Raw genomic sequence first — 26,057 nt, forward strand, 5'->3', positions numbered from 1 at the left:
AGCGAGCGAGAGAGACACAGAGAGCGAGCGAGAGAGACACAGAGAGCGAGCGAGACACAGAGAGCGAACGAGACACAGAGAGAGAGAGAGAACGAGACACAGCTAGAGAGCCAGACAGCGAGACAGAGAGAGAGAACGAGACACAGCTAGAGAGCCAGACAGCGAGACAGAGAGAGAGAACGAGACACAGCTAGAGAGCCAGACAGCGAGACAGAGAGAGAGAACGAGACACAGCGAGCGAGACACAGCGAGACAGAGAGCGAGCGAGACACAGCGAGACAGAGAGAGCGAGCGAGACACAGCTAGAGAGCCAGACAGCGAGACAGAGAGAGCGAGCGAGCGAGACACAGAGAGCGAGCGAAGCGAGACACAGAGAGCGAGCGAGCGAGACACAGAGAGCGAGCGAGCGAGACACAGAGAGCGAGCGAGCGAGACACAGAGAGCGAGCGAGCGAGACACACGAGCGAGCGAGACACAGAGAGCGAGACACAGAGAGCGAGCGAGCGAGCGAGACACAGAGAGCGAGCGAGCGAGACACAGAGAGCGAGCGAGCGAGACACAGAGAGCGAGCGAGCGAGACACAGAGAGCGAGCGAGCGAGACACAGAGAGCGAGCGAGCGAGACACAGAGAGCGAGCGAGCGAGACAGAGAGCGAGAGCGAGCGAGACACAGAGAGCGAGCGAGCGAGCGAGCGAGACACAGAGAGCGAGCGAGCGAGCGAGCGAGACACAGAGAGCGAGCGAGCGAGCGAGCGAGACACAGAGAGCGAGCGAGCGAGCGAGCGAGACACAGAGAGCGAGCGAGCGAGCGAGCGAGACAGAGAGAGCGAGCGCGAGCGAGACACGAGACAGAGAGAGCGAGCGAGACAGAGAGAGCGAGCGAGACAGAGAGAGCAGCGAGACAGCGAGCGAGACACAGCGAGACAGAGAGAGCGAGCGAGACACAGCGAGACAGAGAGAGCGAGCGAGACACAGCGAGACAGAGAGAGCGAGCGAGACACAGCGAGACAGAGAGAGCGAGCGAGACACAGCGAGACAGAGAGAGCGAGCGAGACACAGCGAGACAGAGAGAGCGAGCGAGACACAGCGAGACAGAGAGCGAGCGAGACACAGCGAGACAGAGAGCGAGCGAGACACAGCGAGAGAGAGAGCGAGCGAGACACAGCGAGAGAGAGAGCGAGCGAGACACAGCGAGAGAGAGAGCGAGCGAGACACAGCGAGAGAGAGCGAGCGAGACACAGCGAGAGAGAGAGCGAGCGAGACACAGCGAGAGAGAGAGCGAGCGAGACACAGCGAGAGAGAGAGCGAGCGAGACACAGCGAGAGAGAGAGCGAGCGAGACACAGCGAGAGAGAGAGCGAGCGAGACACAGCGAGAGAGAGAGCGAGCGAGACACAGCGAGAGAGAGAGCGAGCGAGACACAGCGAGAGAGAGCGAGCGAGACACAGCGAGAGAGAGAGCGAGAGAGACAGCAGCGAGACACAGAGAGAGCGAGCGAGACACAGCGAGAGAGAGAGCGAGCGAGACACAGCGAGCGAGAGAGAGAGAGAGCGAGACACAGCGAGAGAGAGAGCGAGCGAGACACAGCGAGAGAGAGAGCGAGCGAGACAGCGAGAGAGAGAGCGAGCGAGACACAGCGAGAGAGAGCGAGAGACACAGCGAGACACAGCGAGCGAGACACAGCGAGAGAGAGAGCGAGCGAGACACAGCGAGAGAGAGCGAGCGAGACACAGCGAGAGAGAGAGCGAGCGAGACACAGCGAGAGAGAGAGCGAGCGAGACACAGCGAGAGAGAGAGCGAGCGAGACACAGCGAGAGAGAGAGCGAGCGAGACACAGCGAGAGAGAGAGCGAGCGAGACACAGCGAGAGAGAGAGCGAGCGAGACACAGCGAGAGAGAGAGCGAGCGAGACACAGCGAGAGAGAGAGCGAGCGAGACACAGCGAGAGAGAGCGAGCGAGACACAGCGAGAGAGAGAGCGAGCGAGACACAGCGAGAGAGAGAGCGAGCGAGACACAGCGAGAGAGAGAGCGAGCGAGACACAGCGAGAGAGAGAGCGAGCGAGACACAGCGAGAGAGAGAGCGAGCGAGACACAGCGAGAGAGAGAGCGAGCGAGACACAGCGAGAGAGAGAGCGAGCGAGACACAGCGAGAGAGAGAGCGAGCGAGACACAGCGAGAGAGAGAGCGAGCGAGACACAGCGAGAGAGAGAGCGAGCGAGACACAGCGAGAGAGAGAGCGAGCGAGACACAGCGAGAGAGAGAGCGAGCGAGACACAGCGAGAGAGAGAGCGAGCGAGACACAGCGAGAGAGACACAGCGAGAGAGACACAGAGAGAGCGAGCGACACAGCGAGAGAGAGAGCGAGCGAGACACAGCGAGAGAGAGAGCGAGCGAGACACAGCGAGAGAGAGAGCGAGCGAGACACAGCGAGAGAGAGAGCGAGCGAGACACAGCGAGAGAGAGAGCGAGCGAGACACAGCGAGAGAGAGAGCGAGCGAGACACAGCGAGAGAGAGAGCGAGCGAGACACAGCGAGAGAGAGAGCGAGCGAGACACAGCGAGAGAGAGAGCGAGCGAGACACAGCGAGAGAGAGAGCGAGCGAGACACAGCGAGAGAGAGAGCGAGCGAGACACAGCGAGAGAGAGCGAGCGAGACACAGCGAGAGAGAGAGCGAGCGAGACACAGCGAGAGAGAGAGCGAGCGAGACACACAGACGAGAGAGAGAGCGAGCGAGACACAGCGAGAGAGAGAGCGAGCGAGACACAGCGAGAGAGAGAGCGAGCGAGACACAGCGAGAGAGAGAGCGAGCGAGACACAGCGAGAGAGAGAGCGAGCGAGACACAGCGAGAGAGAGAGCGAGCGAGACACAGCGAGAGAGAGAGCGAGCGAGACACAGCGAGAGAGAGAGCGAGCGAGACACAGAGAGAGAGAGAGACACAGCGAGAGCGAGACACAGAGAGAGAGCGAGCGAGACACAGCGAGAGAGAGAGCGAGCGAGACACAGCGAGAGAGAGAGCGAGCGAGACACAGCGAGAGAGAGCGAGCGAGACACAGCGAGAGAGAGAGCGAGCGAGACACAGCGAGAGAGAGAGAGCGAGCGAGACACAGCGAGAGAGAGAGCGAGCGAGACACAGCGAGAGAGAGAGCGAGCGAGACACAGCGAGAGAGAGCGAGCGAGACACAGCGAGAGAGAGAGCGAGCGAGACACAGCGAGAGAGAGAGCGAGCGAGACACAGCGAGAGAGAGAGCGAGCGAGACACAGCGAGAGAGAGAGCGAGCGAGACACAGCGAGAGAGAGCGAGCGAGACACAGCGAGAGAGAGAGCGAGCGAGACACAGCGAGAGAGAGAGCGAGCGAGACACAGCGAGAGAGAGAGCGAGCGAGACACAGCGAGAGAGAGCGAGCGAGACACAGCGAGAGAGAGAGCGAGCGAGACACAGCGAGAGAGAGCGAGCGAGACACAGCGAGAGAGAGAGCGAGCGAGACACAGCGAGAGAGAGAGCGAGCGAGACACAGCGAGAGAGAGAGCGAGCGAGACACAGCGAGAGAGAGAGCGAGCGAGACACAGCGAGAGAGAGAGCGAGCGAGACACAGCGAGAGAGAGAGCGAGCGAGACACAGCGAGAGAGAGAGCGAGCGAGACACAGCGAGAGAGAGAGCGAGCGAGACACAGCGAGAGAGAGAGCGAGCGAGAGCGAGACAGCGAGACACAGCGAGAGAGAGAGCGAGCGAGACACAGCGAGAGAGAGAGCGAGCGAGACACAGCGAGAGAGAGCGAGCGAGACACAGCGAGAGAGAGAGCGAGCGAGACACAGCGAGAGAGAGAGCGAGCGAGACACAGCGAGAGAGAGAGCGAGCGAGACACAGCGAGAGAGAGAGCGAGCGAGACACAGCGAGAGAGAGCGAGCGAGACACAGCGAGAGAGAGAGCGAGCGAGACACAGCGAGAGAGAGAGCGAGCGAGACACAGCGAGAGAGAGCGAGCGAGACACAGCGAGAGAGAGCGAGCGAGACACAGCGAGAGAGAGCGAGCGAGACACAGCGAGAGAGAGCGAGAGCGAGAGCGAGCGACAGCGAGAGAGAGCGAGCGAGACACAGCGAGAGAGCGAGCGAGACACAGCGAGAGAGAGCGAGCGAGACACAGCGAGAGAGAGAGCGAGACACAGCGAGAGAGAGCGAGCGAGACACAGCGAGAGAGAGCGAGCGAGACACAGCGAGAGAGAGCGAGCGAGACACAGCGAGAGAGCGAGCGACAGCGAGACACAGCGAGCGAGAGCGAGAGAGACACAGCGAGAGAGAGCGAGCGAGACACAGCGAGAGAGAGCGAGCGAGACACAGCGAGAGAGAGCGAGCGAGACACAGCGAGAGAGAGCGAGCGAGACACAGCGAGAGAGAGCGAGCGAGACACAGCGAGAGAGAGCGAGCGAGACACAGCGAGAGAGAGCGAGCGAGACACAGCGAGAGAGCGAGCGAGACACAGCGAGAGAGAGCGAGCGAGACACAGCGAGACAGAGAGAGCGAGCGAGACACAGCGAGAGAGAGCGAGCGAGACACAGCGAGAGAGAGCGAGCGAGACACAGCGAGAGAGAGCGAGCGAGACACAGCGAGAGAGAGCGAGCGAGACACAGCGAGAGAGAGCGAGCGAGACACAGCGAGAGAGAGCGAGTGAGACACAGCGAGAGAGAGCGAGTGAGACACAGCGAGAGAGAGCGAGTGAGACACAGCGAGAGAGAGCGAGTGAGACACAGCGAGAGAGAGCGAGTGAGACACAGCGAGAGAGAGTGGGAGACAGCGAGACAGGCAGACAATAAAAAGTTTTGTTTTCTTTGGTACTCTTTGGTGGGGGGGGGGGTTCTGGGTAACCGCAGTACTGAGGCATGATGGGTAATCACAGAGAGAACGCAGTCATTATGGAACCCAGTCATTATGTAACCCGAGGCTGCTGGAACTCTTAACAGGTTGGAACCCTCGTATGCGACACACACATTCCTAACATACTGCAGCTCAGATGTTAAATGACTATTATTCTACAACCTGTATCTGACTCTACAGGAACTAGGAAAACAACCTGCTCTGTCAACATTTAAACTGTGGAAAAGAGAAGGATTACTCAGCAGAGATTGATTTTTTTACAGACGGCAGGTTATGATTCTGACCAGGTTAGAGGACGGAGGAAACAAACAGCATAGAAAAGGAATGTTGAAAGAATGTTTGAGAAGCATTCTAGAGTTAGAACATCACAACAGGCACAGAGAAGAGAGGAAGAGCCAGGAGAGGAGAGAGGAGACATGGACCAATACCTTTCTGCTCCAGGGAGAGAAGTGGCAACATTCGGTGAGGGAGGAGGAGCGGGGGGCGGGGCTGTCAAACTACAACATGAGGATGACAAAATGAATGAATGATGAAGAAATATAAATGGATTCAGACTCAGACACTTTAAGGGTTATTGAACCACAATACACTGGGGACAAAGGAAATCTCAGGACAGAGAGGAGTGGATATGTAGACAGAGGGTGAGACAGTCGCCAGGTGTTTATATCCTGAAAGAGAGCTAAATAAACCAGTTACATTACAGAACCGCCCAGGTACCCAGAACCTCTGATCAACTGCAGGATGAAGGATTGTGACATTTCCCAGACCCATGAATGACTGAGGAGCAACTGAACAGGATGAAGAGTTCAAACCCATGGAACAAATGAGTAACCCTTCTTCCCTGTTACCTTGGTCTGTTCTAGCTGCTGATCGTTGAATGGTTTCCCCTGCCGCTGGAGAGGAGAAACATGCATTCATATGTTGTCATTCACATGCATCCACTCAACAGAACTGAACAAAGAAACGCTGCATTTCACGATTAAATAGTACACATTGTGACTTCACACACGCAGACCACTGCATCTGGAAAGGAAAAATGAAACTAATTCACAACCTTTTGTGTTTTGTTAAACATATATTTTCTTGATGAAAGTGGAACGCACATGTACGGTGCAGTCGGAAAATTTCTCCACCCTTGACTCGACGTTTTGTTGCAGCCTTATTCTAAAATGGATTCAATCAAACATTTCCCTCAATCTAACTACAACACAGAAACTGGGGAACGTAACACTGGGCCACTCAAGGACATTCAACTACTTGTCCCAAAGCCACTCTTCCATTATGACAATGCAAAAATACATTTTTTAGAAATGTTGGCAAATTTATTTAAAATAAAACCAGATCCCTTATTTCAGTATTCAGACCCTTTGAGACTCGAAATGGAGCTCAGGTGCATCCTGTCTGTAAGGGTTTTCTTTAGGTGAAGTAGAGGCGCACTAAAATGCAGCGTGGTTGTTATTCATTTTCTTTAATTTATAAAGAAACTACACACGAGATAACTTACAAAACAACAAACGTGCGAAAACCTAAAACAGCCCTATCTGGTGCAAAACACAGAGACAGGAACAATCACCCACAAAACAGGCTACCTAAATATGGTTCCCAATCAGAGACAATGACTAACACCTGCCTCTGATTGAGAACCATATCAGGCCAAACATAGAAATATACAAACCAAACAACATAGAATGCCCACCCAGCTCACGTCCTGACCAACACTAAAACAAGGAAAACGCATACGAACGATGGTCAGAACGTGACAATGTCTCCATTGATCATCCTTGAGATGTTTCTACAACTTGATTGGAGTCCACCTGTGGAAAATTCAATTGATTGGACATGATTTGGAAAGGCTCACACACGTCTATATAAAGGTGCTACAGTTGACAGTGCATGTCAGAATAAAATCCAAGCCATGAGGTCCAAGGAGTTGTCCGTAGAGCTCCGAGACAGGAGTGTGTCGAGGCACAGATCTAGGGAAGGGTACCAAAACATTTCTGCAGCTGTACATAGTCTATCGGTAAATAGCCCACCCATGTTTACCTACTTCATCTCCATACTGTTTTTATTTATTTACTTTTCTGCTCTTTTGCACACCAATATCTCTACCTGTACATGACCATCTGATCATTTATCACTCGAGTGTTAATCTGCAATATTGTAATTATTCGCCTACCTCCTCATGCCTTTTGCACACATTGTATATAGACTCCTCTTTTTTTCTACTGTGTTATTGATTTGTTAATTGTTTACTCCATGTGTAACTCTGTGTTGTCTGTTCACACTGCTATGCTTTATCTTGGCCAGATCGCAGTTGCAAATGAGAACTTGTTCTCAACTAGCCTACCTGGTTAAATAAAGGTGTTCTCAACTAGCCTACCTGGTTAAATAAAGGTGTTCTCAACTAGCCTACCTGGTTAAATAAAGGTGTTCTCAACTAGCCTACCTGGTTAAATAAAGGTGTTCTCAACTAGCCTACCTGGTTAAATAAAGGTGTTCTCAACTAGCCTACCTGGTTAAATAAAGGTGTTCTCAACTAGCCTACCTGGTTAAATAAAGGTGTTCTCAACTAGCCTACCTGGTTAAATAAAGGTGTTCTCAACTAGCCTACCTGGTTAAATAAAGGTGTTCTCAACTAGCCTACCTGGTTAAATAAAGGTGTTCTCAACTAGCCTACCTGGTTAAATAAAGGTGTTCTCAACTAGCCTACCTGGTTAAATAAAGGTGTTCTCAACTAGCCTACCTGGTTAAATAAAGGTGTTCTCAACTAGCCTACCTGGTTAAATAAAGGTGTTCTCAACTAGCCTACCTGGTTAAATAAAGGTGTTCTCAACTAGCCTACCTGGTTAAATAAAGGTGTTCTCAACTAGCCTACCTGGTTAAATAAAGGTGTTCTCAACTAGCCTACCTGGTTAAATAAAGGTGAAATAAATAAATAAAAAAGGTCCCCAAGAGCACAGTGGCCTCCACCACAGAGACTCTTCCTACAGCTGGCCGCCCGACCAAATTGAGCAATCCGGGGAGAAGGGCCTTGGTCAAGGAGGTGACCAAGAACTTGATGGTAACTCTTGACTGAGCTCCAGAGTTCTCCTGTGGAGATGGGAGAACCTTCTCGAAGAAAAACCATCTCTGCAGCACTCCACCAATCAGGCCTTTATGGTAGAGTGGTCAGAGGGAAGCCACTCCTCAGTAAAAGGCATATGACAGTCCGCTTGGAGTTCGCCAAAAGGCACCTAAAGACTCTCAGACCATGACAAACAAGATTCTCTGGTCTGATGAAACCAAGATTGAACTCTGACCTAAAAGTCAAGCATCACGTCTGGAGGAAAGCTAGCACCATCCCTACAGTGAAGCGTGGTGGCAGCATCATGCCGTTTTTCAGCGGCAGGGACTGGGAGACTAGTCAGGATCGAGGCAAAGACTAATGGAGAAAAGTACAGAGATCCTTGATTTTTTTTTTTTTTTTTACTTGTCCAGAGCACTCAGGACCTCAGACTGGGGTGAAGGTTCACCTTCCAACAGGACAACAATCCTAAGTACACAGCCAAGACAACACAGGAGTGGCTTCGGGACAAGTAATTGAATGTCCTTGAGTGGCCCAGTGTTATGTTCCCCAGTTTGTGTTGTAGTTTGTGTATTTGAGTGTGTGTTTCAGGAGATGGCTTCCTGACATCCCCCAAGCAGCTGATTGGTCGACTCCACAGCTAATTGGAGCTGACCCCGCCCACTTGTCAAGTTACAGCTGTATCCCATTAGACTCCTTCTCCAGTTATAAAAGCCAGTGTTCTGTTGTTCAGGAGAGGAATCACTGCTGGGAGGTCATTGCAGAAAGATGATTGCTTGAGAGAGGAGGATGGTTATATGGAGGATGGTTATATGGAGGATGGTTATATGGAGGATGGTTATAGCATATGTTGGTTGTTTCTCAGGCAGTTGGTATGTACTATGTTAGTTGTAGATGGGAGCAGCTTTGGTATGTTCTGTGTGAGTTTGTTGCTCAGTCAGAGCCTATTTGATGTCCTGTGTTTCTCTGTGTTTGTGAAATTGTTAATACTATTGTTTCATTTGTTCCCAGGGGGGAAGGGGAAGGCACCTAGGGAGTGCTTAGGCAAGAGGCCCGCGGGCATACATATACCCGTAGTATATTCACTGTCTAGGCACACTAGGTAAGACCTGGGTGGACCACCCCCTGTATTTTGGTTAGGGCACCAGGTGGTGCTAAGTTAGGTAAGTAGTGGGTAGGCAGGTAGGTTAGGTAAGTAGTGGGTAGGCAGGTAGGTTAGGTAAGTAGTGGGTAGGCAGGTTAGGTAAGTAGTGGGTAGGCAGGTTAGGTAAGTAGTGGGTAGGCAGGTTAGGTAGGAGAGGGTAGGTTAGGTAAGTAGTGGGTAGGCAGGTAAGGTAGGAGAGGTTAGGTAAGTAGTGGGTAGGCAGGTTAGGTAGGAGAGGGTAGGTTAGGTAGGTTAGGTAAGTAGTGGGTAGGCAGGTAAGGTAGGTTAGGTAAGTAGTGGGTAGGCAGGTTAGGGTAGGTTAGGTAAGTAGTGGTTAGGTAGGAGAGGGTAGGTTAGGTAAGTAGTGGGTAGGCAGGTAAGGTAGGTTAGGTAAGTAGTGGGTAGGCAGGTAAGGTAGGTTAGGTAAGTAGTGGGTAGGCAGGTAAGGTAGGTTAGGTAAGTAGTGGGTAGGCAGGTTAGGTAGGTTAGGTAAGTAGTGGGTAGGCAGGTTAGGTAAGTAGTGGGTAGGCAGGTTAGGTAAGTAGTGGGTAGGCAGGTTAGGTAAGTAGTGGGTAGGCAGGTTAGGTAAGTAGTGGGTAGGCAGGTTAGGTAAGTAGTGGGTAGGCAGGTTAGGTAAGTAGTGGGTAGGCAGGTTAGGTAAGTAGTGGGTAGGCAGGTTAGGTAGGAGAGGGTAGGTTAGGTAAGTAGTGGGTAGGCAGGTAAGGTAGGTTAGGTAAGTAGTGGGTAGGCAGGTTAGGTAGGAGAGGGTAGGCAGGTTAGGTAGGAGAGGGTAGGCAGGTTAGGTAGGTTAGGTAAGTAGTGGGTAGGCAGGTAAGGTAGGTTAGGTAAGTAGTGGTTAGGTAGGTTAGGTAAGTAGTGGGTAGGCAGGTTAGGTAGGAGAGGGTAGGTTATGTGGGTAGGCAGGTTTGGGTAGGTTAGGTAAGTAGTGGGTAGGCAGGTTAGGTAGGAGAGGGTAGGTTAGGTAGGCAGGTAAGGTAGGTTAGGTAAGTAGTGGGTAGGTAGGTTAGGTAAGTAGTGGGTAGGCAGGTTAGGTAAGTAGTGGGTAGGCAGGTTAGGTAAGTAGTGGGTAGGCAGGTTAGGTAAGTAGTGGTTAGGTAGGTTAGGTAAGTAGTGGGTAGGCAGGTTAGGTAGGAGAGAAGGTTAGGTAAGTAGTGGGTAGGCAGGTTAGGTAGGAGAGGGTAGGCAGGTTAGGTAGGAGAGGGTAGGTTAGGGTAGTGGGTAGGCAGGTAAGGTAGGTTAGGTAAGTAGTGGGTAGGCAGGTTAGGTAGTGGGTTAGGTTAAGTAGTGGGGTAGGCAGGGTTAGGTTAGGTAGGAGAGGGTAGGTTATGTGGGTAGGCAGGTTTGGGTAGGTTAGGTTAGTGGGTAGGCAAGGTAGGAGAGTAGGTTAGGTAGGCAGGTAGGTAGGTTAGGTAAGTAGTGGGGGTAGGTTAGGTAAGTAGTGGGTAGGCAGGTTAGGTAAGTAGTGGGTAGGCAGGTTAGGTAAGTAGTGGTTAGGTAGGTTAGGTAAGTAGTGGGTAGGCAGGTTTAGGTTAGGTAAGTAGAGGCAGGTTAGGTAGAGAGGGTAGGTTAGGGTAGGTTAGGTAGTGGGTAGGCAGGTAAGGTAGGTTAGGTAAGGTGGGTAGGCAGGTTAGGTAGGAGTGGGTAGGTAGGTTAGGTAAGTAGTGGGTAGGCAGGTTAGGTAAGTAGTGGGTAGGGTAGGTTAGGTAAGTAGTGGGTAGGGTAGGTTAGGTAAGTAGTGGGTAGGCAGGAGAGGGTAGGTTCGGTAAGTAGTGGGTAGGCAGGTTAGGTAGGTTAGGTAGGTTAGGTAAGTAGTGGGTAGGCAGGTTAGGTAAGTAGTGGGTAGGCAGGTTAGGTAGGAGAGGGTAGGTTAGGTAAGTAGTGGGTAGGCAGGTTAGGTAGGAGAGGGTAGGTTAGGTAAGTAGTGGGTAGGCAGGTTAGGGTAGGTTAGGTAAGTAGTGGGTAGGCAGGTAAGATAGGAGAGGGGGGCTTTGAAATGTACTTTCTTTGCTTTGGTTCCGTCCAGCCCATTTTCCCCATATCACCGTGTGACAGAATAAATTCCTAGTAAACGGTACCACTCTCTCTGCCTTTGTCATTCTTACTCACACCTACAGTCCCAAACCTCTTTCACTCCACAGGGAGTTGAGTTGTAGCAGGGTGTTGCGTTCCCTCTTCATAGAGGCGTGACACCCAGCCAAAGCCTGACTTGAACATTTACATTTACATTTAAGTCATTTAGCAGACGCTCTTATCCAGAGCGACTTACAAATTGGTGCATTCACCTTATGACATCCAGTGGAACAGCCACTTTACAATAGTGCATCTAAATATTTTAAGGGGGGGGGGGTGAGAAGGATTACTTTATCCTATCCTAAGTATTCCTTAAAGAGGTGGGGTTTCAGGTGTCTCCGGAAGGTGGTGATTGACTCCGCTGTCCTGGCGTCGTGAGGGAGTTTGTTCCACCATTGGGGAGCCAGAGCAGCGAACAGTTTTGACTGGGCTGAGCGGGAACTGTACTTCCTCAGTGGTAGGGAGGCGAGCAGGCCAGAGGTGGATGAACGCAGTGCCCTTATTTGGGTGTAGGGCCTGATCAGAGCCTGGAGGTACTGAGGTGCCGTTCCCCTCACAGCTCCGTAGGCAAGCACCATGGTCTTGTAGCGGATGCGAGCTTCAACTGGAAGCCAGTGGAGAGAGCGGAGGAGCGGGGTGACGTGAGAGAACTTGGGAAGGTTGAACACCAGACGGGCTGCGGCGTTCTGGATGAGTTGTAGGGGTTTAATGGCACAGGCAGGGAGCCCAGCCAACAGCGAGTTGCAGTAATCCAGACGGGAGATGACAAGTGCCTGGATTAGGACCTGTGCCGCTTCCTGTGTGAGGCAGGGTCGTACTCTGCGGATGTTGTAGAGCATGAACCTACAGGAACGGGCCACCGCCTTGATGTTAGTTGAGAACGACAGGGTGTTGTCCAGGATCACGCCAAGGTTCTTAGCGCTCTGGGAGGAGGACACAATGGAGTTGTCAGCCGTGATGGCGAGATCATGGAACGGGCAGTCCTTCCCGGGGAGGAAGAGCAGCTCCGTCTTGCCGAGGTTCAGCTTGAGGTGGTGATCCGTCATCCACACTGATATGTCTGCCAGACATGCAGAGATGCGATTCGCCACCTGGTCATCAGAAGGGGGAAAGGAGAGGATTAATTGTGTGTCGTCTGCATAGCAATGATAGGAGAGACCATGTGAGGTTATGACAGAGCCAAGTGACTTGGTGTATAGCGAGAATAGGAGAGGGCCTAGAACAGAGCCCTGGGGGACACCAGTGGTGAGAGCGCGTGGTGAGGAGACAGATTCTCGCCACGCCACCTGGTAGGAGCGACCTGTCAGGTAGGACGCAATCCAAGCGTGGGCCGCGCCGGAGATGCCCAACTCAGAGAGGGTGGAGAGGAGGATCTGATGGTTCACAGTATCGAAGGCAGCCGATAGGTCTAGAAGGATGTGAGCAGAGGAGAGAGAGTTAGCTTTAGTAGTGCAGAGCGCCTCCGTGATACAGAGAAGAGCAGTCTCAGTTGAATGACTAGTCTTGAAACCTGACTGATTTGGATCAAGAAGGTCATTCAGAGAGAGATAGCGGGAGAGCTGACCAAGGACGGCACGTTCAAGAGTTTTGGAGAGAAAAGAAAGGGATACTGGTCTGTAGTTGTTGACATCGGAGGGATCGAGTGTAGGTTTTTTCAGAAGGGGTGCAACTCTCGCTCTCTTGAAGACGGAAGGGACGTAGCCAGCGGTCAGGGATGAGTTGATGAGCGAGGTGAGGTAAGGGAGAAGGTCTCCGGAAATGGTCTGGAGAAGAGAGGGGATAGGGTCAAGCGGGCAGGTTGTTGGGCGGCCGGCCGTCACAAGACGCGAGATTTCATCTGGAGAGAGAGGGGAGAAAGAGGTCAGAGCACAGGGTAGGGCAGTGTGAGCAGAACCAGCGGTGTCGTTTGACTTGAACCTGATCGCACATCTCTGGAGAGACCTGAAAATAGCTGTGCAACGATGCTCTCCATCCAACCTGGCAGAGTTTGAGAGGATCTACAGGTGTGCCAAGCCTGTAGAGTCATACCCAAAAAGACTTGAGGCTGTAATCGCTGCCAAAGGTGCTTCAACATAGTACTGAGTAAAGCGTCAAAATTATTATATAAAACTGGAAAGTCGACCCCAGGACTGACAGGTTCTTACCACAGACACATCGATGGAGAACCAAAGAAAGGAGATAATTTCAAGTGACGTACATATTACCTTGACTGACCTGCACCTTGACTGACCTGCACATTGACTGACCTGCACCTTGACTGACCTGCACATTGACTGACCTGCACATTGACTGACCTGCACATTGACTGACCTGCACATTGACTGACCTGCACATTGACTGACCTGCACATTGACTGGGTACCGACACCCCCTGTATATAGCGTCGTTATTACATATTTTAAAAAGGACCTATTTTCTTAACTAATTTTTCCTAGAACTGCATCTCAGCGGCCTCCCAAATGGCTCAGAGGTCTAAGGCACTGCATCTCAGCACAATAGAATGTTACTACAGACTCGGGTTATATATAATAATATATGCCATTTAGCAGACGCCTTTATCCAAAGCGACTTACAGTCATGTGTGCATACATTCTACGTATGGGTGGTCCCGGGAATCGAACCCACTACCCTGGCGTTACAAGCGCCATGCTCTACCAACTGAGCTACAGAAGGACCACTTCTGACCACAGGCTGTTCCCAGGGAGTCCCATAATTGGCCCAGGAGGAAGGAATGACTCCACCTTTGCCTCTCCTGAGCCCGTTGGGGAGTTGCAGCAATGAGACGTGATCAAACATTTTGGGAGAAGAAGGGGGTACAATGCGCACACACACAAACACCTTCATTGTTGGTTATGGGCTTAGAAGTAAGTATTTCACTGTATGGTGAAATGTTGCACTTGGCACATTATGACAAATACAATTTGATTTGACAGCAGTCCCTGTGAGGATGGAACTTTGTCATCAGAATAGGAAACAGATGACTCAAAATGCTGTGGCACCTTGAGGCTTTATCATAGATATTGTCTGTAAGTATATGTCTGTTATCCATAAGTTGGTAGTTGATATGAGTGGAAGTTGTGTTACCGCAGTCAGGCTCCCGCCCCTCTGCGGTCTCCTCCTGGCAGAGTGTGGTGAGGGGTACGTGGGCATAGCCACAGAGACAGCGATGGTCACTTTGCGTCTTCTGCTGCTCGCTTGCTGTCTCAGCTGGTAATCTGACACACACACACACACACACACACACAAGCAATGAAAACAGCAAAACAGCAAAAAGAATTTCCAAAATGCTATATCCACCAATGTTTTCCCCATTTGTTTTTTTTCCCCATCAGAAATTAATGATATATATATATTATATATTTACTTACACACCTTCATGTGTAAGTAAAATAGCACTATATCTACTGTCACCACACTACTCTACTGTCACCACACTACTCTACTGTCACCACACTACTCTACTGTCACCACACTACTCTACTGTCACCACACTACTCTACTGTCACCACACTACTCTACTGTCACCACACTACTCTACTGTCACCACACTACTCTACTGTCACCACACTACTCCACTGTCACCACACTACTCCACTGTCACCACACTACTCCACTGTCACCACACTACTCCACTGTCACCACACTACTCCACTGTCACCACACTACTCCACTGTCACCACACTACTCCACTGTCACCACACTACTCCACTATATCTGAGTGAGGTGTTTCTATTGAGCCACTAGATTTACATTTTACATTTAAGTCATTTAGCAGACGCTCGTATGTTACTTCCTACAAACAGGAGATTCAGACCTTTACTGCCTGATGCAAAATGACACGCACGAAAACACTGAAAATAAAATACACTTCACAGACAAGCAAAGACAAAAGTAGAGTGGAGGAGCGTAGAGAGATGTCATGTAATATTAGATGATTGGTTAATTGCTACTGACTGAACGATGTTTGCAGCTTAAGACCTAACTTCTGTGCAATGTGTGCGTGTGTCCGGGTGCATGCTAGTGCTGTTATCCTGTGTCCGGGTGCGTGCTAGTGCTGTTATCCTGTGTCCGGGTGCGTGCTAGTGCTGTTATCCTGTGTCCGGGTGCGTGCTAGTGCTGTTATCCTGTGACGGGTGCGTGCTAGTGCTGTTATCCTGTGTCCGGGTGCGTGTTAGTGCTGTTGTCCTGTGTCCGGGTGCGTGCTAGTGCTGTTATCCTGTGTCCGGTGCGTGCTAGTGCTGTTATCCTGTGTCCGGGTGCGTGCTAGTGCTGTTATCCTGTGTCCGGGTGCGTGCTAGTGCTGTTATCCTGTGTCCGGGTGCGTGCTAGTGCTGTTATCCTGTGTCCGGGTGCGTGCTAGTGCTGTTATCCTGTGTCCGGGTGCGTGCTAGTGCTGTTATCCTGTGTCCGGGTGCGTGCTAGTGCTGTTATCCTGTGTCCGGGTGCGTGCTAGTGCTGTTATCCTGTGTCCGGGTGCGTGCTAGTGCTGTTATCCTGTGTCCGGGTGCGTGCTAGTGCTGTTATCCTGTGTCCGGGTGCGTGCTAGTGCTGTTATCCTGTGTCCGGGTGCGTGCTAGTGCTGTTATCGTGTGTGCGTGCGTGTACCTCTGTGGCTGGCCCTGAGGCCCTGCTGTGCGGTGCGGTGCAGCTCCTGGAGACATGGTGGTCTGGTGGAGGGCAGGAACACATTCCTCTGGAGGAGCCATGGAGACACGTAGTGGTCTGATAACTTACACTCTACATCCAGGTCTGATACCGCTGTGGAGTGGGGGGGGAGTGGAGGGGCAGAGAGATGCATGAGAACAGGAGAATGGGTGGTGTTTAGGCAGAGCAGGGTTCCGAATGATCTGTGTGAAACCAATGAGGTGAAACGCTCCATGAGATCTGTGAACATAAGGACTACCAGAGAAAAAAATGAATTTGGCGACCTAGTCTACCAGCTAACCAAGCTATCCTGACGCTACTGCTACAGAGCAGTATATAACCAGGCTATCCTGACGCTACTGCTACAGAGCAGTATATAACCAGGCTATCCTGACGCTACTGCTACAGAGCGGTATATAACCAGGCTATCCTGACGCTACTGTACAGAGCGGTATATAACCAGGCTAGCCTGACGCTACTGCTACAGAGCGGTATATAACCAGGCTATCCTGACGCTACTGCTACAGAGCGGTATATAACCAGGCTATCCTGACGCTACTGCTACAGAGCGGTATATAACCAGGCTATCCTGACGCTACTGCTACAGAGCGGTATATAACCGGGCTATCCTGACGCTACTGCTACAGAGAGGTATATAACCAGGCTATCCTGACGCTACTGCTACAGAGAGGTATATAACCAGGCTAGCCTGACGCTACTGCTACAGAGCAGTATATAACCAGGCTAGCCTGACGCTGGCTACAGGCGGTATATAACCAGGCTATCCTGACGCTACTGCTACAGAGCAGTATATAACCAGGCTATCCTGACGACTGCTACATGGTATATAACCAGGTCTCCTGACGCTACTGCTACAGAGCAGTATATAACCGGGCTATCCTGACGCTACTGCTACAGAGCGGTATATAACCGGGCTATCCTGACGCTACTGCTACAGAGCGGTATATAACCAGGCTATCCTGACGCTACTGCTACAGAGCGGTATATAACCAGGCTATCCTGACGCTACTGCTACAGAGCGGTATATAACCAGGCTATCCTGACGCTACTGCTACAGAGCTGTATATAACCAGGCAGCTACTGCTACAGAGCGGTATATAACCAGGCTATCCTGACGCTACTGCTACAGGCGGTATATAACCAGGCTATCCTGACGCTACTGCTACAGAGCGGTATATAACCGGGCTATCCTGACGCTACTGCTACAGAGCGGTATATAACCAGGCTATCCTGGCGCTACTGCTACAGAGCAGTATATAACCAGGCTATCCCACTGCTACAGAGCAGTATATAACCAGGCTATCCTGGCGCTACTGCTACAGAGCGGTATATAACCAGGCTATCCTGACGCTACTGCTACAGAGCGGTATATAACCAGGCTAGCCTGACGCTACTGCTACAGAGCAGTATATAACCGGGCTAGCCTGACGCTACTGCTACAGAGCGGTATATAACCGGGCTAGCCTGACGCTACTGCTACAGAGCGGTATATAACCAGGCTAGCCTGACGCTACTGCTACAGAGCGGTATATAACCAGGCTATCCTGACGCTACTGCTACAGAGCGGTATATAACCAGGCTATCCTGACGCTACTGCTACAGAGCGGTATATAACCAGGCTATCCTGACGCTACTGCTACAGAGCGGTATATAACCAGGCTATCCTGACGCTACTGCTACAGAGCGGTATATAACCGGGCTATCCTGGCGCTACTGCTACAGAGCGGTATATAACCAGGCTATCCTGGCGCTACTGCTACAGAGCAGTATATAACCAGGCTATCCTGGCGCTACTGCTACAGAGCAGTATATAACCAGGCTATCCTGGCGCTACTGCTACAGAGCGGTATATAACCGGGCTATCCTGACGCTACGGCTACAGAGCGGTATATAACCAGGCTATCCTGACGCTACTGCTACAGAGCAGTATATAACCAGGCTATCCTGACGCTACTGCTACAGAGCAGTATATAACCAGGCTATCCTGACGCTACTGCTACAGAGCAGTATATAACCAGGCTATCCTGACGCTACTGCTACAGAGCAGTATATAACCAGGCTATCCTGGCGCTACTGCTACAGAGCAGTATATAACCAGGCTATCCTGGCGCTACTGCTACAGAGCGGTATATAACCAGGCTATCCTGACGCTACGGCTACAGAGCGGTATATAACCAGGCTATCCTGACGCTACTGCTACAGAGCGGTATATAACCAGGCTATCCTGACGCTACTGCTACAGAGCAGTATATAACCGGGCTATCCTGACGCTACTGCTACAGAGCAGTATATAACCGGGCTATCCTGACGCTACTGCTACAGAGCAGTATATAACCGGGCTATCCTGACGCTACTGCTACAGAGCAGTATATAACCAGGCTAGCCTGACGCTACTGCTTCAGAGCAGTATATAACCAGGCTAGCCTGACGCTACTGCTTCAGAGATTTGGAAGTACAGCAATATAAAATGAAAAGTGTGTCATGCACGCACTTAAGCAAGCAAGAAAAGCCCAGAAGAATAATGTATGTTTACTCAGTGCTGTTCCTGAGCTTCCTGTAATAACTCTGGTCATGATATGGTAGTGATGATACAGTAGGTTACATTATACACCTACAGGAGTATGAAGTTCAGTTACAAGACTTTCAAAACATAGGATCTGTAGAAAGTCATGGTATTAAGATGCCATGAAATCAACCACATATTGTAACTGGTCCAAGGTATTGTCTATTGTGTTATTGTTTTATTGTATACACAGCCAGATTAAAGCCAGGCAGGGATTTCAGTTTGAATTCAATCCCCTCTGATTCCAGGGATTTGACCCAGAATGGGACCATGTAGATTATGACTGGCCCTTATGTCTAGAATGCAGTTTGCTTTGTTTCTCTGAATCATTGACGTTTCTCCACAGTTAGAAAGAGGTTCTACTTCCATTTAGATGACCTATATTTCTTATTAAGTGTCGCCGGGCATGACAGGGCAGATATTTGAATAACAACAAATATGACAGGTGGCCAGGGTCAGTTACTGTCCTGGAATACAAAAGATGTAGAAGCACTGGGGGTGGTGCTAACACTGAATAATACCATATACACACCCCCCCGGCTGGGAAGAGCCAAGAGGCACCATAGACAGAAGTATGTCACCAGCAGCAGATCCCCTAAAGCAGCAGATTAGTAGTAGAGGGAACAGGGTGGCCTACGGGACAAACAGGGTGGCCTACGGGACAAACAGGGTGGCCTACGGGACAAACAGGGTGGCCTACGGGACAAACAGGGTGGCCTACGGGACAAACAGGGTGGCCTACGGGACAAACAGGGTGGCCTACGGGACAAACAGGGTGGCCTACGGGACAAACAGGGTGGCCTACGGGACAAACAGGGTGGCCTACGGGACAAACAGGGTGGCCTACGGGACAAACAGGGTGGCCTACGGGACAAACAGGGTGGCCTACGGGACAAACAGGGTGGCCTACGGGACAAACAGGGTGGCCTACGGGACAAACAGGGTGGCCTACGGGACAAACAGGGTGGCCTACGGGACAAACAGGGTGGCCTACGGGACAAACAGGGTGGCCTACGGGACAAACAGGGTGGCCTACGGGACAAACAGGGTGGCCTACGGGACAAACAGGGTGGCCTACGGGACAAACAGGGTGGCCTACGGGACAAACAGGGTGGCCTACGGGACAAACAGGGTGGGCAGTGGAGCGGGCAGGTTGGGCTACGGGACAAACAGGGTGGGCAGTGGAGCGGGCAGGTTGGGCTACGGGACAAACAGGGGGCCTACGGGACAAACAGGGTGGCCTACGGGACAAACAGGGTGGGCTACGGGACAAACAGGGTGGCCTACGGGACAAACAGGGTGGCCTACGGGACAAACAGGGTGGCCTACGGGACAAACAGGGTGGCCTACGGGACAAACAGGGTGGCCTACGGGACAAACAGGGTGGCCTACGGGACAAACAGGGTGGCCTACGGGACAAACAGGGTGGCCTACGGGACAAACAGGGTGGCCTACGGGACAAACAGGGTGGCCTACGGGACAAACAGGGTGGGCAGTGGAGCGGGCAGGTTGGGCTACGGGACAAACAGGGTGGGCAGTGGAGCGGGCAGGTTGGGCTACGGGACAAACAGGGTGGGCTACGGGACAAACAGGGTGGGCTACGGGACAAACAGGGTGGCCTACGGGACAAACAGGGTGGCCTACGGGACAAACAGGGTGGCCTACGGGACAAACAGGGTGGCCTACGGGACAAACAGGGTGGCCTACGGGACAAACAGGGTGGCCTACGGGACAAACAGGGTGGCCTACGGGACAAACAGGGTGGCCTACGGGACAAACAGGGTGGCCTACGGGACAAACAGGGTGGCCTACGGGACAAACAGGGTGGCCTACGGGACAAACAGGGTGGCCTACGGGACAAACAGGGTGGCCTACGGGACAAACAGGGTGGCCTACGGGACAAACAGGGTGGCCTACGGGACAAACAGGGTGGCCTACGGGACAAACAGGGTGGCCTACGGGACAAACAGGGTGGCCTACGGGACAAACAGGGTGGCCTACGGGACAAACAGGGTGGGCAGTGGAGCGGGCAGGTTGGGCTATGGGACAAACAGGGTGGGCAGTGGAGCGGGCAGGTTGGGCTATGGGACAAACAGGGTGGGCAGTGGAGCGGGCAGGTTGGGCTATGGGACAAACAGGGTGGGCTACGGGACAAACAGGGTGGGCTACGGGACAAACAGGGTGGGCTACGGGACAAACAGGGTGGGCAGTGGAGCGGGCAGGGTGGGCTACGGGACAAACAGGGTGGGCTACGGGACAAACAGGGTGGGCAGTGGAGCGGGCAGGTTGGGCTACGGGACAAACAGGGTGGCCTACGGGACAAACAGGGTGGGCAGTGGAGCGGGCAGGTTGGGCTACGGGACAAACAGGGTGGGCTACGGGACAAACAGGGTGGGCAGTGGAGCGGGCAGGGTGGGCTACGGGACAAGCAGGGTGGGCTACGGGACAAACAGGGTGGGCTACGGGACAAACAGGGTGGGCTACGGGACAAACAGGGTGGGCTACGGGACAAACAGGGTGGGCAGTGGAGCGGGCAGGTTGGGCTACGGGACAAACAGGGTGGGCTACAGGACAAACAGGGTGGGCTACGGGACAAACAGGGTGGGCAGTGGAGCGGGCAGGGTGGGCTACGGGACAAACAGGGTGGGCTACGGGACAAACAGGGTGGGCAGTGGAGCGGGCAGGTTGGGCTACGGGACAAACAGGGTGGCCTACGGGACAAACAGGGTGGGCAGTGGAGCGGGCAGGTTGGGCTACGGGACAAACAGGGTGGGCTACGGGACAAACAGGGTGGGCAGTGGAGCGGGCAGGGTGGGCTACGGGACAAGCAGGGTGGGCTACGGGACAAACAGGGTGGGCTACGGGACAAACAGGGTGGGCTACGGGACAAACAGGGTGGGCTACGGGACAAACAGGGTGGGCAGTGGAGCGGGCAGGTTGGGCTACGGGACAAACAGGGTGGGCTACAGGACAAACAGGGTGGGCTACGGGACAAACAGGGTGGGCAGTGGGGCGGGACAAACAGGGTGGGCTACGGGACAAACAGGGTGGGCTACGGGACAAACAGGGTGGGCTACGGGACAAACAGGGTGGGCAGTGGAGCGGGCAGGTTGGGCTACGGGACAAACAGGGTGGGCTACGGGACAAACCGGGTGGGCAGTGGAGCGGGCAGGTTGGGCTACGGGACAAACAGGGTGGGCTACGGGACAAACAGGGTGGGCAGTGGAGCGGGCAGGTTGGGCTACGGGACAAACAGGGTGGGCTACGGGACAAACAGGGTGGGCTACGGGACAAACAGGGTGGGCTACGGGACAAACAGGGTGGGCAGTGGAGCGGGCAGGGTGTGCTACGGGACAAACAGGTTGGGCTACGGGACAAACAGGGTGGGCTACGGGACAAACAGGGTGGGCTACGGGACAAACAGGGTGGGCTACGGGACAAACAGGTTGGGCTACGGGACAAACAGGGTGGGCTACGGGACAAACAGGGTGGGCTACGGGACAAACAGGGTGGGCAGTGGAGCGGGCAGGTTGGGCTACGGGACAAACAGGGTGGGCTACGGGACAAACAGGGTGGGCAGTGGAGCGGGCAGGTTGGGCTACGGGACAAACAGGTTGGGCTACGGGACAAACAGGGTGGGCAGTGGAGCGGGCAGGTTGGGCTACGGGACAAACAGGTTGGGCTACGGGACAAACAGGGTGGGCTACGGGACAAACAGGGTGGGCTACGGGACAAACAGGGTGGGCAGTGGAGCGGGCAGGTTGGGCTACGGGACAAACAGGGTGGGCAGTGGAGCGGGCAGGTTGGGCTACGGGACAAACAGGGTGGGCTACGGGACAAACAGGGTGGGCTACGGGACAAACAGGGTGGGCTACGGGACAAACAGGGTGGGCTACGGGACAAACAGGGTGGGCAGTGGAGCGGGCAGGTTGGGCTTTTAGCAGAGAAGCATATTTATTTTATTTAAAAAAACATAACCAACCAGTCACAATGATACAGACAAGAGTCCTGCTTAGATATGCAGAACAATATTACAATGTAACCCTAACCATTGGTTTAAATGTAATCTGGCACCTCATGATAATATCAGGATATTTGTGATGACGCTATTATTTAGGTAACTGCCAAAATAAAGGAAACACTTGAGTAAATGAGGGATACAAATCATATTGAAAGCTGGTGATTCCACACAGGTTTGGTTCCTAAGTTAATTTAGCAATTAACATCCTATCATGCTCAGGGTCATGTACTGTATAACAATGCCCAGTTGCCTATTATTTAGGCTTCCATGGCTAGAACAGATCTCAGTGACTTTGAAAGAGGAGTCTCAAAGGAGCATAGGGAGTTTAAAGGGTGTCAATCACCATATCTCAACCCAATTGAATAACTTATGAGAGATTCTGGACTGGTGCCTGAGACAGTGTTTTCCACCACCTTCATCAAAACACCAAATGATGGAATTTCGTGTTGAAGAATCATGTCGCATCCCTCCAATAGAGTTCCAGACCCTTGTAGAAGTTATGCCAAGGTGCATTGAAGGGGTTCTGGCGCGTGGTGGTTCTGGCGCGTGGTGGTTCTGGCGCGTGGTGGTCCAACACTTTATTAAAGACACTTTACATTGGAATGTCCTTTATTTTGGCAGTTACCTGCAATGACGTGAGTTATGATCCAAGGATGTACGACTAGAAACCCAGGGTTGCTGATACCATATTCTACCCATGGAGGCCACCGGTCAGCCATAATGACACTCCTCAGAAAAGCAGTCCTACATTTAATTTAATCTAGTGTGTATATAAAACATTGGTTATGAGCCCATGTGCTGTGTTGTAATTTGGATGCATTGTCCTAAGCATGTTAGTGCAGTATATTGAGCAGTGTGATTTACAAGTCAGAATGACACCCTCATTAAAATGACAATAGAACAGGAAAGGTACAGTGTGCTTGGATAACCTATGTAGAAAAACAGTTTTTTAAATGTACATCTGTATAATGATTATGGCTCTACATTGCAGGAAAAGCGGTTTGTTTTTCTGAACACTGAATTCGCCATCCACCCTCACATATTTTGTTCCACTAAAATAATGGGTGCATGACTCCCCTGGTTGAGAGGACAGAGTGGGCTACAGGGTGAGCTGGCCCAGCTGGAGAGAGATCCATCTGAGCTAGACTCCATTCCGGTGTTGTAGTAATCGAGTCCGGTCTCGAGCCTACAAATTGAGCGTCTCGGACTTGACTTGGTGTCGGACAGTGAGGACTTGGTCTTGCCTAGGTGTAATTTCATCCCTAGACCAGCGGAGTAAAAAAAATAAAAAAATGATCAGCATTCAGTCAGTGCATTAAACCCTAACATATATATATATATATATACACTCCTTTCATGAAACATGAATACAGTATCTTAACAGCTTTTAGATCTATTACAGGCAGGCCTTCAGGGGCGAACCGACAGGCAGGCCTTCAGGGGCGAACCGACAGGCAGGCCTTCAGGGGCGAACCGACAGGCAGGCCTTCAGGGGCGAACCGACAGGCAGGCCTTCAGGGGCGAACCGACAGGCAGGCCTTCAGGGGCGAACCGACAGGCAGGCCTTCAGGGGGGGCGAACCGACAGGCAGGCCTTGGGGCGAACCGACAGGCAGGCCTTCTTAACCGACAGGCAGGCCTTCAGGGGCGAACCGACAGGCAGGCCTTCAGGGGCGAACCGACAGGCAGGCCTTCAGGGGCGAACCGACAGGCAGGCCTTCAGGGGCGAACCGACAGGCAGGCCTTCAGGGGCGAACCGACAGGCAGGCCTTCAGGGGCGAACCGACAGGCAGGCCTTCAGGGGCGAACCGACAGGCAGGCCTTCAGGGGCGAACCGACAGGCAGGCCTTCAGGGGCGAACCGACAGGCAGGCCTTCAGGGGCGAACCGACAGGCAGGCCTTCGACAGGCAGGCCTTCAGGGGCGAACCGACAGGCAGGCCTTCAGGGGCGAACCGACAGGCAGGCCTTCAGGGGCGAACCGACAGGCAGGCCTTCAGGGGCGAACCGACAGGCAGGCCTTCAGGGGCGAACCGACAGGCAGGCCTTCAGGGGCGAACCGACAGGCAGGCCTTCAGGGGCGAACCGACAGGCAGGCCTTCAGGGGCGAACCGACAGGCAGGCCTTCAGGGGCGAACCGACAGGCAGGCCTTCAGGGGCGAACCGACAGGCAGGCCTTCAGGGGCGAACCGACAGGCAGGCCTTCAGGGGCGAACCGACAGGCAGGCCTTCAGGGGCGAACCGACAGGCAGGCCTTCAGGGGCGAACCGACAGGCAGGCCTTCAGGGGGGCAGGAACCGACAGGCAGGCCTTCAGGGGCGAACCGACAGGCAGGCCTTCAGGGGCGAACCGACAGGCAGGCCTTCAGGGGCGAACCGACAGGCAGGCCTTCAGGGGCGAACCGACAGGCAGGCCTTCAGGGGCGAACCGACAGGCAGGCCTTCAGGGGCGAACCGACAGGCAGGCCTTCAGGGGCGAACCGACAGGCAGGCCTTCAGGGGCGAACCGACAGGCAGGCCTTCAGGGGCGAACCGACAGGCAGGCCTTCAGGGGCGAACCGACAGGCAGGCCTTCAGGGGCGAACCGACAGGCAGGCCTTCAGGGGCGAACCGACAGGCAGGCCTTCAGGGGCGAACCGACAGGCAGGCCTTCAGGGGCGAACCGACAGGCAGGCCTTCAGGGGCGAACCGACAGGCAGGCCTTCAGGGGCGAACCGACAGGCAGGCCTTCAGGGGCGAACCGACAGGCAGGCCTTCACCGACAGGCAGGCCTTCAGGGGCGAACCGACAGGCAGGCCTTCAGGGGCGAACCGACAGGCAGGCCTTCAGGGGCGAACCGACAGGCAGGCCTTCAGGGGCGAACCGACAGGCAGGCCTTCAGGGGCGAACCGACAGGCAGGCCTTCAGGGGCGAACCGACAGGCAGGCCTTCAGGGGCGAACCGACAGGCAGGCCTTCAGGGGCGAACCGACAGGCAGGCCTTCAGGGGCGAACCGACAGGCAGGCCGTCAGGGGCGAACCAAGTGGAAGAAAGTAAGGAACTTGTCTGTCGGCCATGCATTAAAGACAGATTGGTTAAAGAAAATTGTGATCGGTTAAATATTTGTATTTTATTTGAGCCAACTCTGCAAATAGCAATACTGTGTGATTTGAAGTCAAATTGATCAATAATAAAATGAACTTTTTGGCTAAAAGTATTACATTTACAAAACTGTAGAAACAAATGAGAATATAAAAAGTTCATAACTTCTGTGAAACATCACAGCACAGTTAAAATATATGGCAAATATAAATCCAATATAGATGGAGTTTTGCCCTCAGACGAACCATCAAACAAGACAAGCGTCAATACAGGATTAAGATTTAATCCTACTACTCCGGCTCTGACGCTCGTCGGATGTGGCAGAGCTTGAAAACAATCACGGACTAGAAAGGGAAACCCAGACTCTAGACGCGAGCCTACAGTGGTCCCTCCTTAAGTTGTGTCACACCTTGCGTGCTGCCTCGGCTTTCTGTGGCACGTTGTTTAATTCTCAGCCATTCTTTCTGTAATTGCACATTATTACTAGTTTGACCGCCAGAGGGCATCTTTGAGAAGCATTTGATAGTATTCTGTACTGGCATTACCAGAGAATTGAAAACCTTTT

General features: G+C 52.9%; 1 pseudogene; it reads right to left on the minus strand.

The window, feature by feature from the left end:
* Nucleotides 1-26,057, minus strand: part of LOC123995739 — an 86,767-nt pseudogene that overhangs the window by 39,197 nt on the left and 21,513 nt on the right.

The sequence above is a fragment of the Oncorhynchus gorbuscha genome, linkage group LG02, assembly GCF_021184085.1.
Source record: "Oncorhynchus gorbuscha isolate QuinsamMale2020 ecotype Even-year linkage group LG02, OgorEven_v1.0, whole genome shotgun sequence".
Taxonomy (NCBI): domain Eukaryota; kingdom Metazoa; phylum Chordata; class Actinopteri; order Salmoniformes; family Salmonidae; genus Oncorhynchus; species Oncorhynchus gorbuscha.